The sequence below is a fragment of the Agelaius phoeniceus genome, chromosome 3, assembly GCF_051311805.1.
Source record: "Agelaius phoeniceus isolate bAgePho1 chromosome 3, bAgePho1.hap1, whole genome shotgun sequence".
Lineage (NCBI taxonomy): Eukaryota > Metazoa > Chordata > Aves > Passeriformes > Icteridae > Agelaius > Agelaius phoeniceus.
The window spans coordinates 101,296,071-101,308,464 of record NC_135267.1 but is presented as its reverse complement, the minus strand read 5'-3'; the positions used below and the strand labels follow the sequence as shown (position 1 = coordinate 101,308,464).

Here is a 12,394-nt window from a genome sequence, read left to right as displayed (position 1 = left end):
TACCAATGAAACAAGATTTTGTCCTTACCCCTCAAAATTTACATGGTAGTGTCTACAGCTTTATTTGGATTTAAAACCCCCTACTGCAAACAAACAATTCACATTGAATAGTGTGACAATACCTGATAATACACAAGTAGAACCTAAGTTTGCCAATATTCACTTACACATTTAAGTTCTTTATCACTCCAGTTTCCACTAGGCAAGTCTGTGACTGCAAGATCAGAAACCAAAATCCTCTGAATACACATACAGTATTTCAGCACTGCATATTCTCTTCTATGGTTACATCTCACCACTTCAAAGGAAAAAATCTTGATTTCCAGACTTAAACAACCAGAATACTAAAGTTAAGTCACTGAGAGACACAAACAAGCTGTACAGAATTCTAGTCTCAAGATGAAGGTATCTGCAAGCATTGAAAGAGGAGGCAATAGGTAATCAGAGAGAAGGAAAAAAAAAAAAAGAAAGAAACAAGCAAAAGCACCAACAAAAAACTACCAAACCCCCAAAAACCAAAAAAACCCACGTACACACAAAAAAAAAACCACCCAAACCCAAAACCCCACAGTAACTCCCAGCAGACCGACTGCTTGTTTGAGTATGTGTTCCCACCAAGCCCAGCTTGCCAGGTTTCACAAACAATATCAATAATGTTACTGATCTGCACTGGTACAAGCAACAAGGAATCAGGTCCTTGCATCACTGTTTCTGAAAGCTGAGACAAAGGTTGAGAAATCACTTCTACGTGATGGGTGAAGAAATGTTCACCACTGGAAAGTTATTCTCCTTTAACTGTTTTTCCTATAAATAGTTTTGCAAGCTGGGTAAAGAGAACATATGTTTATCTACCAATTTTAACACTTCTCCCAGTTTTCAATAAAACAAGCTCACGTTTCCTTCCCACACACACCTGCAATTTTACCACCATTAGGATTTAGACTCCACTTTTGAGATTAGCCACATTCTGTATACAGCTTGCATCCTTCACTACAGATGCACAGGAAAGTTATAGTGATGCATCTGTTAGTGCAATTTAAATGCCTATCACTTTAGATCAATAGCCATACACTACCTTTTTTAGAAAGGAAATTTAATTTTCTTATTTCTAGAAAAGGGAGTTTTTCAGTGTCAAAATCCCCAAGAATAAGCCTTGGGAGCATGGAGAATCAGTCCAGCCTTTTGCTTTAGTATGGCTTATTATTTCCTTAGTCTATACTGTACACCTTTTCCTTTGTAACTCAGAATAAGCTTAGTCATCCACTATAGACACACAAGTGTCTTATGATATGAAAGCAAGACAAAAACAAGAAATCAAAAACAAGACAATGAGGTCAAGTTGAAATGAGCAAGCAGCTGATCCTGCACAGGACATCATGCACAAACCAATGCAACAGCTATCTACTACTACATCTTGAGAACATCTGTAAAATCTCAATAGAAGAGTTTTTTGTTGTCACAAACAGAATGAAAGCATCTTTTTACCATGAACACCTCCCATTAGTGGGCTGGTCATCCTGGAAATCAGTCATTTGAGTCAGAGCATATACGCACACAAAAATCCATTGTCTGTGGACACTCTGAAAGGGGCATTAACTTGATAGACAAGAGAAAATCTACTGTTTTGCTCTAAGGCCACAGCTAATTTTGTCCAGTCTAAGAAACAGCAGTTTTGGTTGAATTGGTGTCTAGCATTCTGCTTCAAGTTCTGTTCCAGCCTCAGAAGCAGGTCTGACAAGCTCTCAGCAATTTCAGGAAAGACAGGAACAGCACCTTGAGGACAAGCAACCTTGCTCAATAAACAAGGGAAGTGTTTTAGAATAGGATTTCTATTATAGGCACCTATATGAAAATCTGTACTTTATGATAGTACTCAAAAATAGCTTTCCTCTTCAGAAGACTGAAAAAACCCACCTAAGCACAGTGTTCTGATTTCAGTCAGACCTCTGCTAACTTCAGTTCCCTTATTCTGAACTACCATTGATGACATGAGAATGTGGTTGGGTCTATTAAAACTGGAAGCTTTATGTAATCAATAATGATCCACTCCAACAGAATGACAAAAATCAATTCTGAAAATATTCCCTTGGAAAAAGAAATAGTCCCGAATTTTTTTCAGTTATGAAAAGTAACAGCTGATCCTCCCCTGAGGAAACCACGATAACCTCCTACGGGTTATAAATGATGTAATTCAGACTGCGTGTGGGAAGCCAAAAACATTTGTCTTTTAGCACAAGGTGTCTATTTTAAAGCTGTCACTGCAACATTATCTGTATCCTTAATTAGCTGAGAAAGTTCTTCACCAGTTAACCTGCTCCATCTACACGCAGCCTGACCTCCCTTGCCCCTTTCGGGTACAGCAGTGACAACGCGCGGAGCCTCGCACAGGGCTTGGTGCCTCTGGTGCAAGGGCCAACCACAGCTTGTCCCTGCTCCATCAGCTCAACTACCTGCTGGAGTTACTCACACAAGCTGCTTCACAACATTCATTTGCAGCTTTCTCCCTGAAGTTCTGGCTGCACTTTACCTGTTAGTACAAACTACGCTGAAAAAAAATAGTTTTGATTTTATTTTAATTTCACTCAGATTATCAAATGAAATTTATTTGTAATCTGTAACCCATACGAAAAAGCCATAAAATAATACTACATAGAGGCATGCTGGGAGAACATCAGGTGCTCATTAGCCACAGCATACCTATTTGTATCTTCAGAGAGTGCCTTGCAAAAATACAAACAGAAAAGAAAAAAAACTTCGTACAATACTAGTACATAAGCATAGTTCTGCTGCAGAGAACTCTGCAGTTGGAAACCTTTAACATTATCCTCCACTGCTTCAGACTAATTACACAGTATTACCTTTAGGAAAAAAAAAAAGGCAGTCCCAACTTTCACTTAGAGTCAGCCACAAGAGTAAAACTTCCTAAAAGTTTAGACCAAAGCAGAGGCATCTTATTCTTACACAAAGCAATAGAGCTTTTCAAGTCCAGGAAAATCTACTGTCTGATGCACCTGTACTGAATATATGGCTGAGGAGCCTGGGCTTGCAGAAAACCACAATGACTTCTTGTTCGACATGCCCAAACATCACAGTTTTGCTTTTTATGAGCCTCTGACTTCTTGATAAGGCAGCTCATGTACCAAACTATCTGCTAAATAGCTGTTTGTATTACACTAAAGCCTTTTCAAATAGCATCTATATCATCTTACAAAAATAGGAGCTACAGTTACATTTAAAGCATTTTTCTCGGTTTAGACAACAGAAATATTCAAGACCTCCATGAGAAATTGTCCTTGGTACAACTCTGTTAGGTAATGGCAGTTTTAAGGCACCTTGCTCTACACCCTAAAAATGAGAAGTGACTGACACTTCTTATGATCAAACAGCACTTACTATGCTGTGCACTTTGAATGTCTCTGCCTCTTTGAGGTGGAAGGGAAGTCTGCAGACACACTGCCTGCTCTCAGATTTCCTTTCCACTGCATCACTGAAAACCACTGCAACTGAGGAGATTTTTAGAAGAGAGATTGAAAGAATACCACATTAGAAGGGAAAAGTGACAGCATGCAGAGCACTTACCAGGGTATTTGTGTCCTTGCAGTATTCCTACACAGTGGAGAAGAAAAAACCCAACCCTCCGATCTTGTTTAAAATCAGCCGAAATCCACCAACTCCTTTAAACCCCCAGCAACTGCCAGACTGAGTGACTGCTCTGTGTGCTTTTACTTCAGCCGTGGGAAGCACCTCCTGCCTCAAGAGGGGCCGGCTCCGCCTTGCGTAAGCTGGGTAAACACCGCGGCACCACACAGCATTGGCTGGAGGCAGAACCAGCATCCTGCTCCTGCTCCATCAATTCATCCATCCCTGGCCCCAAAAAGGAAAAAAGGAAGCAGAGGGTGTGTTGAGAACAATACTGCAGCCCAATTGCCTGGCAGCTCTGCGGATGAGGTTCTCAGAGAAACACTGATTTATTTCCTTCTCTTACATAACTGTACCCATGCATGCTATACCTTTTCTTTTTTTTTTTTAACCATAATTTATTAGCCCAGCTAGCTTTCCTCACCTCCCACACAAAGAGTACTTTCTTAATACACTGAGAATTATACCAGCAGAAACTGTTCAGGCATTGCTATCTCTATTTTCACTAATACTGTAGGACTGGACACATGACACATCTGCAGATGCCACCTGTGTGTACTGGACTGTCACGGCCAATGAGTCTAAAACAGCTCAATCCTGTAGGATGCACATTTAGAAAGGCAAATCTGCATGTGCCAGACCAGGTTATGAGCTCATTTCTCATTCCACCAACACCAAAATCACTGCATCAAGCCAGTGGGTGGGATAATTTAAATGTCTGAGCCATAAAGTGGTGATCAAGTTACCACAGCTTCCAAGTTACCTCGTGGAATTGATCATGCAAATGCTGTGAGGCTGCTGCAATCACGATATGACACAGCAGCTTAACCTTTACATCAAGTTTTACATCACAGCTGTAGTGGGTGAAGAAGGGGGTAGATGGTTACCCTGGCTCAAGCAATGTAGATAGAGCCTGACATTTCACATCTCCATGTTGTACATGTGACTTTTGCCGCTCCTGTTTCTGCTGCTCCCTCCTTGGCTTGCGACCTCAATCTTTTAAACACAATTTTATGGACTGATCTGTCAATGTTTCAAAGTTGGTTTATCTGCTCTGTTATTTTTTTAACAGAACTGTTCTCCAGTTCACCTTACGGTATAACCACTGGGTAACACTCAAACCTAAGAACTGTCAAAACAGCTTTTCTGTTCATAATGCCATAACACAACATAAGTTGCAGCTCCACGGCTGAGAACAAGGTGAATGCATCTGTGTTTTCTCTCTTCTCAACCTCCACAGCAAACTTTCCCCTAAGTAATACAATACAGCTGTCCTGTTACAGGATCTTGTCACCTACCCGAAAATTTAGCTGCAGAATACCTTGTCATAGAGCTTATTCTGGATAATAAAACTATACATAGGCTCAAAGATACCTTTTCCCCCTCCTACCATAGATTACTAAGTACAAAGATACCAACTTGCTCCACAGAAGTGCTTGAGCCACAGCTGCTGAACACTGGAAAGTGCCTGGAGAAACACTGATGTACAGGTGTTCCCTCGTTTCCACCCTTCTGGCTGACAAAAAAACCACAGGACTGCTCTGAAATGCTATGGTCATTATCACAGCTACCAGATGACTAACTGGCAAGGGGCTAAGGGAAAAACCAAAACCACACACAAATCTTCAACTATTTCAACCCAAATAATTTTGCTTATCTGTTTGTGTGTTTATTCTGTAATCCCATTATACCAATGCAAATGAAGAGATAGGGACCTTCTGCATCCATCTCAACAGCAACACCAGAGACTCATCAAGTCTGATCTTGAGATTTAGGTTCTAAGGGAATCCTCTTTCCTGCCAAAAATCAACAGCCTCATGACACTGGCATACAATCCCAGCTTCTTCACTGGTAACATGTAGATCCTTAAAATGGCAATTTTTACTGGGGTGGAGGAGTCACACCACCCCACCTCCCCCAAAATTTTCAAGTATTTTCTTTTTGTCCCAGCCTATACAAAGTTGGCAGCTTGAATGCTGTTTTAGTTGGGGCTAAGGGTTGCTTTTGTGATTTTGTTTTAAAAGAAAAAAAAAAACCACATCAGGACTGCATTAGTATCACTTAACACAGATATGGCACCAAGAGTACAAAAGGTGCTCTGTATTCAGGTATTTAACCACAGTGATTACTTACATTTGTATGACCACTTCTAAGCTGCATTACTTTTCTCACACAAGTTGTAAAACTGGAGTTGTACCACTTCAGAACATCCTGAAAAGCAGAACTTGTAGACTAATTTTCTTCTAGAACTCCTTTATTCCCAGACATTCTTTATTTTTCAGATGCAGAGCTGTTCAGCATTCAGGTTAATAAGCTTGTAGATTACTTTATGCTGCAGCCACCTAAGAAGCAGCTGCAGGTGGATTTGCTTTCTACCACCCAACCAGCCTCCTGCAGGTAACAATCCTTACTAGCCTTCATATTAGTGACCCTCTGGAGCAATCAAGCAACACCACACAATGTCCTTTTTATAGCTAATCATGCCCCATCATAATCCAGGTTTTTTGAGGATTTATTTTGCCCCTAGGCACACTTCTATGTGGCTGCCTCTGTATCTCACCCAACAAAGTTTGAACCACTTTGTCTCCCTGCCTGTGTTTACTCACAGCCATGCTCTACTCAGCTTTTCTTGTGTCAGCACTGCCCCTCACTTTTATGATGAGGAGGTTTAATGATTTTCACAGAATCACAAGAACTACACCATGCCTTGAGGACTGGAATGAAATACCTCCAGCATGCAGTCAGTAGGCGAACGATTTCTCCTGAAGTACAGATACCATGCCAGACTAAAACAATGCAATCTGTAGCCCAAGATATCACTGCTAATTTTACAAAGTGATGCTGAACTGCAGGGGAGGTTCTTTCTTTGAAGTTTAAAGAAATAAAGGGTTCTATCGTCATGTTCTTCTATCTGACTCACAAACAGATGCTGTACAGTCTGATACAATTACGTGATTTCACATGACATTCACCATGAGCTCTGAAGAGGAATGCATTTCTAGCTGTTCCAGCTAAAAAGAGCTTAACAGCCTTACAGACAGGGGCAATGGGCAACACTATGGCCTCTAGTGTCCAGACTGACAAGAAGCCTGAATGGTAAACTCTTCATGCTGGAGGTAACCTTATCAGTATATTACTGCCTTTCAACACTGACATTCTAAACAACCTGTTGATAATTTTATTCAATGAAACAGGCAAGGAGTGGACTAAAAACCCCATGCAGCATAAGAGCTTGAAATTACTGCACATAGGCTACATTAAAACAGAGACTGAAGGAAAGGAAACACTGAGAAAAGGGAGCAAAACACCTGGTGGAAGACCAGGACATGTAATGATCCCACGGGGGAGGTATATTTGTACACTCAATGCTGAACGTTGAACATACACTATACACAACCTGAACTCAGTTTCCCATGAAGTCAGGGGCTGAACTCTGATCAAAGCTAATGATACCCAAATAAGAAAAATATTTCATGTATTCTAAGGCATCAGCACTGTTAGGGGGTTCCCAGAAGCCTAATCTCAGGTGCATGAGGGAAGAAGAAAGAAGGGAAGATTACTGACTTACCAGCCTCATTAATCTTTTATTGTGTTACGTCACAAGTAATCTCTGTGCAAGGAGTTCCCATGTCACGCTGCTAATAAAAAGTCATACTACAGTGTTTTAAAGAGATTATAGAGGGGGGGCCCAGCCTGAAGCCAAGAACATGCTATTTAGAGTATACAATAGAAATGCTAATCAAATAATCTGCAGGAAGAGAAGGGAAGGAAATGACCTAATCCTCTGCACTACTGTGCGGTGGCTTATGGCAAGAAGTAAGAAAGTTCTTACAAGGGCCAAGAAAACAAAGGTCCATTGTTATAGCTACAGCTTCCAGATAAGAACCCTTTTCTGCATCTCAAGTTTCTGTGACATGAAGGGTAGATGGTACTTTATGAACTCTTCTACACTGACCACTTCTGGAAGGGGTAGGAGAGATTAATTAAAATTGCAGGACAGCTGAGTAAAAGATCTAAATAGAATCTTGAATTCTTAAGGCACAACAAAGTCTCCTTCAAATACATTTGCCAGCTCTAAAATGTTGCTCATCCAGCCATGGTGATCCTTAAGCAGCTGTGGAGCAATTTGTGACCGAAGTAGCCTATATAGAGTGGCAACAAGTCATCACACTGCACAGAGGCATTTCATCACAGGAGTCACACTTTGCCATCAGACAAACCTCATGAGCATTTCTTATGAAGTCCTGTTCCACCCTTACACCTCTGTGAGCCTGTTCCTCAGCTACACCAGGGAAGTCCTCCACAAGAGAAATGAAATGAGCAATTCAACACAGCAACTGTTGCCCAAGTAAGACATCTGGGGATTAAGCTGCTCTTTAAACAATGTTGTGGTTTAATCAGCCCCAGCCAGTCACCAAGTACCATGCAGCTTGCTCACACCTCCCCTGGTTGGTGTTAAAGGCAGGAGAGTCAGGGAAAAAAAAGGTAAAAGGGAGGAAAAAAAGGTAATAGTAAGGAAAAGGGAGACAATATAAAAGGAGAAAGAAAGGAAACCCAAGAAAGTGATGCACAGTTGCTTACCACCCCACTGACTGATGCCCAGATCATCCATGAGCAGCAGCCAGCCTCTCCCAGCCAACTCTCCCAGTTTATAATACTGGGCATGATGTCCACTATGGGAAACCCTTTGGCCAGTTTGGGTCACCTGTCTTGGCCATGCTCCCTCCCAGCTTCTTGTGCAGCTCCTGGCTGGCAGAACATGGAACCCTGTAAAGTTCTTGATTCAGAGTAAGCACTGCTCAGCAGAACATCAGTGCATTAAAACTATTCTCATCCTAAACACAAAACACAGCACTGTACCAGCTGCTACAAAAATTACCTCTATCCCAGCTGAAACCAGGACAGATGGTTCTTCACCTGGATTCAAGTACCACCTGAAGCATCAGATGTGCTGAATTCCTAAAAATTCAAGAATGAAAGAATGATAGGCAAAGCCTAATTCTGAAGAAAGCACATTTGTTTCCAGAAAGGTCAAACTGATGCAAGTCATCTGCCAAGTCAGAGCCATACAGATGTAGCTGCACCAGGCTTCTTTCCAAGACAGTAAACTTTAATTTCTGAGGTACCTGGAAAAAGCTACTGTAAAAGATTTCTTTTTAAGTTCTCTAGGATCATTTCTGGTTCAATTAATCTTAGCTATGCACAAGCACTTGCTAAAGAATTTTTTAGATGTTGTTCAGCAAACTTTCAGCACCAGAACACAGATTCACTGAGCTTCAGGTATTATGATTTCCCCTAAATACAAAAAGGGAGGCCCAATTTGAATTCATTTCCAAGACATGATTTTTGTACTTGCAAAGCCTTTAAGGTTATAGCAGAACTAGCTGAACCTGCATTACCTGAAATTTTTCATTCCCACAAAGCCAGATCACTTGACCATGGATTTGTACAGAGAATTCTAAGATAGTTGCTAGAAGTAGTAACACTTTCAGTTCTGAAAAACATCTTTATCTCAGTGATGAAAAATATTTCATGTTAGATTATTCATTCAGATTAGCAAAAAAAAAAGATAGGAAAAGTATTCAATTAAAGAAATTCAGCTATAACTGGCTATCTCCCCACACTCACATTCTAGAGAAAAATTATTAAGAGGGACAAAGTTTAAAAACTATTCAGTACAGTTTCTAATCAACTTCCACATTACACAAATGGATATCTTACAAGAAGGCAAATATTTTTACCCTCAAAGAGATCATGAAGAAAAAAGTCAAATCTATCCAACAGCCCTCTGCTTTATCCTAAATTCCTAACCACACTTACTAAACTCTTGACACTCACCATTTTGACTGTAGTGCCTCTGCAGTTCTGGTAAAAAAAGGGCTGGATAACTTCAAAACAGCTCCTCTCACTTCCTTACAACAGTGTGTCTCAAGTCCGTAGTTCATACCTGAATATTTTGCAAATCACTGCTATTAAACAGCCATCTTACTATATTCTTCCCCCTCACTTCAAACTTTAGACAGTCCTTACACAAGGTACAAAACTTGGTCCTTTCTAAACATATCACCTCCAGCATTTGCACATGAAAGCATATGACCTCTATTCCTCTGAGAGCTGTGGGAGGGCTGCCTCCTCCCTGCAAGCCAAGGGTCAGGTTTGCACAGAGGCCTGCTGGAGCTGTCAGAGCCCTGTACCAACACACGGGGGTCAGCACCTCTGCTTCCTGTACTTCTGACTGTCAAGGACATCTTTTCAGGAATACTTTAAATACTGTTTTATGAGCTCAGGCACAGAACAAATGTTACTTTAGGCAGTAACCCAAGAGAACAAGAATTGATTACTTGTCACATGCAACAGGTTTTTAATAGAGAAATAATGAAATATGTCCTGATACATTAAAAGCTGCCCCTTAAAAACTAAGGTGAAATGCTAATACAACTTGCATTTAGACAAACACAAAACTAACTTTTTGCACATGTGCATCACCTGCTACAACCAGGAATTCAAACAATACAGTTCCAATACATTCTGGTGTTGGACCTCCTGCCTTTTCACAGTTTGTTAATGCTCAATGAAAAAAAAATCCCATGCCAGCTGATCAGGTCTTTTTCTTTCCTTTCTAATCTCATAGGCAATGCATGATTTAGCATATACAGGCACAATACTTTACTTCCTACACTTCTAATCCAATTTGGTTAAGAGGTTTATTGCTTATAAAAATAAACAGGCAGTTGCACTTTACCTCTATGCAGGCACTAACACCTAACAAAAAAAAAGAAAAAGGTCATTCCCAAATAGTAGCAGTTCAGTGCTAGAGATGCCATCCCTAAATTCTACTCCTTGGTTGAGACAGAAATACAGTTACTTCTTTAGAAGTACGAGGGAGAACTGGTAGCTACTCTTGGCTCCTGTCACTTGCAATGTTTGGTACTAATGTGCCAAATATATACCCAGCAAAAAAAGCCCAGGAGAGAATACCTCAACCATGGAGATGTACAATTTCTATAGGGACCCAAAGGACTTTGGTTTGACTGTATGGTCAGGTTTTAATTAACAGCTAAGGAAATCATTATGTTTCACATTTGATTTACAGTTGCAGGTTTTCAAGGTTATTACTAGTTTCAAATTTTCAATTTTTTATGTCCAAAGAAAAATGTTACTTTTTCATAAGGGAAGGTATCTAGCCCAATATGAGAACTTTAAGTTAGTACAGCCTTCAGTTACAACTGGAAGAAGAAATTTTCCCAAGAGTGTGGGCCATAAAAGATAAGCAAAGGCATTTTGGTACTAAGAGAGTGGTCTGTTTGTTTTCAAAAGAGCCAGGCATTTGAAATCTGTATTGCTTCTTGTCTACTCAGCATATGTCAGACAAAATTTAGCAGATGAAGACAAAAGTAATTTTAGATTGGTTGAGTAGAGGGATAGTGACAGGCACTGTGGCAGAACATTTTTCCAGCAACTGCCAAAGTGATGCACCCATTGTGAGGCAGTGTTAGAAAGTTCAGCTGTAGTTTCATGGACTGCTCCAGCATTTTCAATGAATTTGCTATGTCACATTGCAAACTCTAATGCAATTACATCAGCAAGGCAGCACTTTGACTCTGTAATTCTACCACCAAAGAAAGTGTTCCTGAAGACAAAAAATGTTCTTCCTTGATCCAAAAGAATTCCACAGCAAAATTTTGTGTGAATATGAACGTTCAAAATTTGGCCTAGAAATTAAGACTCTTAAAATTGAGGTTTGAGAACACAAGTTCAGCATATTTCTCATCAACTAATGACAGTTTATTTATTTGACATAAAATGTTCAAGCAAAACAGCTGAACAATTTATTCTGAAACCCCCCCCCCCTCCCCCCCAAAAAAACCCAAAACACTAAACAAAAACCCATGCTTAAAGCTCTATGTTGGGCAGGACTCTGGCTTTCTGTACTTACCAGCTCATATTTCAAAGCTACCTGGAGAAGCCTCCAAAGCACAAAAAAAAGGTTGAACACTTGAAGATGGAGCTAGATTTGAACTAATGCAAGCATGAAATAAAATCTTCATTTCTTTCTCTTTCAGGCATTTTTCTGACATGCAGAAGTATCCTCACACTTGCAAGCTCACTTCCAGTAATGACCTCTGCTCTGCACTTTGTACCTGTACGCCTTGAGAGGCAGGCTTTGTGCAAAGAATTACTTGTTTTCTCTCAAAGAAGGATTTTTCCATTCAGGAAATAAGAAACATTGTTGGGCAAATACACTGAAAAGTGCATACAGCCACAAAACCCAGCAGTTTTGACAGCACCACAACCAAGTGATTTTTGAACAGTACCAGACGATTCAGAACACAGCAGTACTTTAAAGAGTTTGGAAATAAATTTCACATGATTTACAGCACCACTTATTTATTAAACACATTGACTGGTTAATATAGTACAGATTTCTTCCTTTCTGAACCTTGGGAAAGAGATTAAGAGAAGCCTCCACTTTAACCCATACACTGCCTGTGTGGGTATCTTCCACAGAAATCTTAGGCCCTGTTTTTCTAGCACAGAAAGTTAACAGTAACAGTCTAGTCTGGAGGAGCCATTTCACTTGCCCCTTTTCATTCAGCCATTCCGTGCAGACCGATTCATTCCAAGAAATCTGGCTTTTCAGAAGTGATCTTTGCAAGCTTTTCGGGGTAGATTGGCCCTATCTGGACTGATACTGTTTGTGAACATTGTTACAAATGGCTAATAGCAACTCAGCTCAGCGGTGGTGCCTCGTTCG

The 12,394-nt window shown here is 40.4% G+C and overlaps 1 protein-coding gene across 4 annotated transcripts in view; it reads right to left on the bottom strand.

The window, feature by feature from the left end:
* The window catches only part of PELI1 (pellino E3 ubiquitin protein ligase 1), a 42,775-nt gene that overhangs the window by 13,480 nt on the left and 16,901 nt on the right, over positions 1 to 12,394 (bottom strand). Inside the window, exon 1 of one of the 4 annotated variants that reach the window (XM_077175989.1) lies at positions 3,580 to 3,861. The exons of the other annotated variants lie outside the window; for them this stretch is intronic. The gene's annotated coding sequence lies outside the window, so the exon portion shown is untranslated. Of the gene's footprint in view, positions 1 to 3,579; positions 3,862 to 12,394 lie in introns of those variants that run through there. 4 annotated transcript variants of the gene reach the window in all.